This window comes from Halichoerus grypus, chromosome 4, assembly GCF_964656455.1.
Source record: "Halichoerus grypus chromosome 4, mHalGry1.hap1.1, whole genome shotgun sequence".
Taxonomy (NCBI): domain Eukaryota; kingdom Metazoa; phylum Chordata; class Mammalia; order Carnivora; family Phocidae; genus Halichoerus; species Halichoerus grypus.
Genome location: NC_135715.1, coordinates 157,586,266 through 157,592,068, shown reverse-complemented (window position 1 = coordinate 157,592,068; position 5,803 = coordinate 157,586,266). Strand labels below are relative to the sequence as shown.

Genomic DNA, 5,803 nt, shown 5'->3' with positions numbered 1-5,803 from the left:
AATTCATAAATAGGGGTGCCAGCGTGGCTTAGTTGGTTAAGCGACTGCCTTCGGCTCAGGTCATGATCCTGGAGTCCCAGGATTGAGTCCCTCATCGGGCTCCCTGCTCAGCAGGGAGTCTGCTTCTCCCTCTGACCCTCATGGTCTCTCTCTCTATCTCATTCTCTCTCTCAAATAAATAAAATCTTTAAAAAAAATTCATAATAAATCTTTTAGGTTATGTTTAAAAGCAATCACAAAACCCATAATTAAGGTAACAGGCATAGGTTTAGTGTTGGCTTATGCTTGCCATTATAGTAAAGAGTTCAAGTTACTGATTGGTCTTTGGTTATATCCATATTTTTTATAGGAAATAGGATTTATTGGTGGACATGAATAAGGAAGGGGCAGTGCCAAGGTTCTCATGAGTGCAGTGCCTACAATTTTTCCAGGAGGCCATGATTAAGGATGTATTTGATCCCACAGTCATCTGGGATGAGCCACTTTTCGACCACCATGTCTTCAAATTCATCTACATTAAACTTAATAAAGCCCCACTTCTCAGTGATGTGATTTTCTGGAGGCCAGGGAACTTAAACTTGGCCCTATACAGGGCCTCAACCACATGTTTCTTGTTCTGCAGCTTGGTATGGACGGACATAATGACTTAGTCAATACGGACCCTGGCCACTGTGCCCTAGGGCTTTCTGAAGGTATCCCACAAACCTGTCTATAGCCCATTGATTCCAGCACAAGACAACATCTTGTTGATATGGATGATGTGGAGGGGGTGAAGCCGTACTTGGATGTGAAAGCCATATTTGCCACAGCTTCTCACCATGTACTTGTTGGCACAGACAGAGGAATCCTCCAGGGCTTCAAAAGGGAGTTGTTCATATTCATCTGACACCATGTGGCAAATAGTGTGGGAACTCATCTGCTTTTGCCTTCTTCCATCCCAGGTCAAAGATGTGGATCTTGGCATCAGGCACTTCTCTGCAGAAGGGAGACTTTGGATATGGCTTGTTCTTATAATATCAATAACACGGGCAGGGCAGTGACCCATAGCAACACCATAATCTTCTGTGGGGTCCTGAAGGGAGAGAAGAGGTTGTATCCACATTTTTTTGTAATGTCTTTGTTTGGGAATGAATTCTTTTACACAAAACCACCAGTTATTTGGGCTATAATTTTATTTTTTTTTAAAACCCCAAGTTTTAAATATTAAGGCAGAAGTTGTTCTTTGGGTACAAATATGAAGAAGCTTCAGTTTACATACTACAGATATATTATAGCACAAGCAAATAGTCAGCTAACATTGAAAAGTAGGATGCTGATTTTTCTCTTCCTCTTCCATCCCTTTTCCTTGAAGATAGTGGCATGGTCAGGGGCCAAATATGTGACAAGATCAAGGAGGTAGCAATGTAGTTGGGATATTGATTACATATAAGTAGTTGAGCACATAAATACATATATTGATCATAATAGGATTCAGGTTCTCAATGAAATACAAGGCAACGTTAGTGCTAAGGTGAGAAGAGCTCCTATTTTGGAGAATAGGAAAGCAAGCATACTGGGAGGTACAAATGTCACACGGTTTCAGTGGCCATTTGAGGTTTGTATTGGTTTCTTGTTGCTACTGTAACAAATTACCATTACTTGGTGGCTTAAGACAACACAAATTTATTATCTTAAATGCTAGAGGTCAGAACCCTGAAATGGGTTTCACTGGGCTAAAATCAAGGTGTCAGCAAGGCCACACTCCTTCTGGAGGCTCTAGGAGAAAATATTTCCTCGAATTTTCCAGCTTCTAGAGGCTGCCTGCATTCTTTGATCATGATCCCCTCCCCCTCCCCTTCAAAGCCAGCAGTGTAGCATCAGATCTCTCTGTCTCTGACCTCTGTTTCCATTGCCACACCTCTTACTCTGCCTCTGCCTTGGTCATCACATCACCTTCTGTGAATCTGGTTTGACACATGGGCATCTTTGGTGGGGAGGATTACTCTTTCTATCACATGCTATGACTCTGAAATGAGAATAGTAAAAAAAAAAAAAAAAAAAAGTTGTACTTTTCTATGGCTTCTGCGGGGGGAAAGGCATGCAGGAAGCAGAGGACTTGGTTTTACCAGGACTGTAACTCTGCCAACCCTGGAGGGAGAAAGGGAAAGAAAGTAATTCTCGTGATGGATCTTAGAATCTAAAGTTGGATAGGAAAGGAAGAGAAGACCAGGTGGAGGCAGAAGGGAGGACTGTTAATGAAATAAGGCCAATGGGCTAAAGATTTCATAGGATCAAAGAACTGCTGAATGGGAGGCCTACAACAGACTAGTGGATGCAAGGAGTCAAGATTTCAGCAGTGTTCATTCATGATGTGGATGAAGCCACATCATGAATGTGGTGTGAAGGTGTGACCATGGGAAAGGACAGCTGAGGTGGGACAAAAGAACATTTACTGGATGCAAGGGCATCATTTCCAATTACTCTAGGAGAGCTGTAAAAAGGGAATTCATTGAATCGAGGAGGTGAGGGTGATGTCTGTCAACAAATGCAGCCCATGGGACCAGGGTGAAAAAAAATTTTTTTTTCCTGACAGGCTTACTTTTCCAATCCTACAGATTTGGCTTATTAGCAAAGTCAAAAGCAAATTGGGTATTATTAGATAATTAAAATCATTCTATACTAAACCTTTTCATGGACTATTAGAAATCTGGGTTAGTGTAACGAGCTAAATTGTGTCACCCAAAATTTATGTGCTGGAGCCCTAACCTCTACTACCTCTAAATGCGACTATATTTGGAGATTGGGCCTTTAAAGAGATGATTAAGTTAAAGTGAGGCAGATAGACTGGGCTCTAATTCCATCTAACTGGTGTCCTTATAAGAGGAGGAAATTTGGACACCCAAAAAGAGAAAGATCAGGGATGCACTTGCACAGAGAAAAGACCATGTGAGGACACAGTGAGTAGGCAAGCATCCATCTGCAAGTTGAGGAGAGAGGCCTCAGGAAACTGAACATGAAACCTCAATCATGGACTTCACGGGTTCCACAGCTGTGAGAAACTTCTTGTTGCTAAGCCATTTAGTCTGTGGTATTTTGTTATGGCAGGCCCAGCAAACTAATGTACCTAGTTTGTTTTAGAGAGTATGATTTAGAAATTGTTCCTAATTTTAACACTACTTTAGAAAGTTCTTTCTAACTGGAAAGTTCTTTTTTAGGATCTCAAGATTCATTCTATCTTCCTTCATCATGGATTCTCTGAATCTTAATGAAGAGGGCACTGAGAAGTATTCATGTGAGTGGAGGAGAGGTAGGTGGTGACCCATTCCCCATTGGCCACCAGACTTTGCTTCAATATGCATGGATGCAGGCTTGGTACATGGAGACTATTGTTGTGAAATGCTCATCAGCAAGAACACACACCAAGTCTTTTCCACAGTCTATGTCTGGAAAAGTTTGAGTGCAAGCTGGCAGTAATTTAAGAACAACCTAGGAGTCCAAGTTCTTTTCTGCCTTCCTCTACCACATGTCTTCCTTGTGGCAACTGATTTTCCATTGGCAGGGAGACAAAGATTTTGTCATATTTGAGTTAAGGTGTTCCTGCTAAAACATCCAGGAAAACAGGAGAAGAGGAGATTGTACAGGCCTAAGCAGCCAAAAGTGAAACATGTAAATTAAATGTTCTATAAAAGATGGCTTGACAAGATGACCCACATTGTACTACAAAGATATTAAAGAGGCAATTTTATCTATTTGGAAATATTACAATGGGAATATGTCGTGTCATTGTGTAGTTCAACTTTTGCTTCTTAGCTACCATGACATTAATTTGTAGATAACCCTTCTGCTTGCTCTGATCTTGAAATATTTATAGAAACTACCAAGCTTTTGGCCACCAATCAACTTGTGAATTTCCCGTAGGAAAAAAAAAAAAAATGGAAATTGGTCCGTAAACACGAGTTGAATGAGAGTTTTAGTGTTGTTTATTTCCCTTGTCACCAATCTGACTCATCATTGGTAGCAGAAATCTTTTGTAAGGATCTGCACCTGGTGCACTCAGTTGAAGCAGGCCACCTGCATGGTTCTCTGTGACAACCTTAAGTACAACATCTGCAGCGCCCACCAGATAGCACACTCCATCTTTATGGTGTCCCATGAGGCCTTCCCACTGTTCCATCAGCTAATGCACCAGGTGCAGGGTAAACGCTCTCATCCAGAACATGTCTGGATGCTCCATTTGATGCCCAAGAGGCTGTGTATAAATAGTAGTCCTGCCACAAATGCCTCCCATTACCAAAAATACATGGCAAGAGAAGTGCGTGTGTTTGAATGCTTACAGCACAAAGAGGTGTGTACATTTTTTTAAAAGATTTAATTATTTATGACAGAGTGAGCAAGCAGGGGGAGGGGCAGAGGGAGAGAGAGAATCCTGAAGCAGACTCTGCTAAACATGGAGCCCTGATCCAGGGCTCAATCCCAGGATCCTGAGATCATGACCTGAGCTAAAATCAAGACTCAGCCTCTTAACTGACTGTGCCACCCAGGCACCCCGTGTTCATGTATTTTTAAACAAATAACAGAGATAAAGGCATAATTATTGCTCTTGCCTCCTTCACATTAGTCTCCTGTACTACGAGAAAACAACCCATCTTAAGATGTTACATAAAATCATAGAACCCAAGCCCTTCATTTTACAAATGAGGCCCAAAGACTGCTCAATGTCTCATGGAAGGTCACGATGATTTTTCAGTATTTGATCAAACATACCTACTAGAAGTTTACAGGCTCTATGTCCCACAAATTCTGATTCAGTGAGCCTGTGTAAATCTACATTTTAAGTGTAAAATCTACATTTTAACAAGCACCCTTGGTAATTCTATGTAGGTGAGACACACTGGGATGATTAAGGCCAAGTCTCAGTCAGTGGTCTCTACCATGGCAGCAAACTACTCCAATAGCCCGAAGGTCTCTTGTTACATATAGCTTCACAAGAACATTCTTGTTTATTTTTTTTTTTAAAGATTTTATTTATTTATTTGAGAGAGAGAGAATGAGAGACAGAGAGCACGAGAGGGAAGAGGACAGAGGGAGAAGCAGACCCCCGCTGAGCAGGGAGCCCGATATGGGACTCGATCCCGGGACTCCAGGATCATGACCTGAGCCGAAGGCAGTCGCTTAACCAACTGAGCCACCCAGGCGCCCAAGAACATTCTTGTTTAAATCATAAATCTTTGGAACTTATGTTGGACCATATCCGCTATAGCATGGCTCACAGTCAACTAGAAAGTTTGTAATTATTTATTCAGAAAGCAGTAAAGAGATATTAATAATAAATATTTTATTTATAAAAGTATGAAACCATAGAGATAAAATAGTAAAGTAGGTAGCATTTGGAACACTGGACTAACTACATTAAAGCAAATACCTTTTAAACAGGCGAAGTTGGAGTTGAAAAATGTTTCCCCTTCTGCCTCCAAAGTCCCAGATTTAACCAGTGTCAGTTAATCAGTATAGGAAGGGACAACAAGTCAGGGAGAGACTACTGGTGTGGGACAATGGAAGGACACCCCCAGGAGTCGGGAGATGTGGCTATCGACATCAGCTGTCCTACTAGTTAAATCAGGGTTTGAGTTATCCTTTTGTTGATCATCCAGACCAGGATTTGGCAAACATTTTCTATAAAAGGTCAGACAGTAAGTATTTTAGGCTTTGCAGACCACGATCTCTGTCACAGCTATTCAACACTACTGTAGTAGTGAGAAAGCAGCCACAGACAGTAAGTAAATAAATGACACAGCTATGTTTCAATAAAACTATTTACAAAAAC

The 5,803-nt window shown here is 41.3% G+C and overlaps 1 pseudogene; it reads right to left on the bottom strand.

Annotated features, from left to right (window-relative positions):
- Nucleotides 1-401: 401 nt before the first annotated feature.
- On the bottom strand, nt 402-4,132 carry LOC118525777 (large ribosomal subunit protein uL16-like; annotated as a pseudogene).
- Between the last annotated feature and the right edge of the window lie 1,671 nt (nt 4,133-5,803).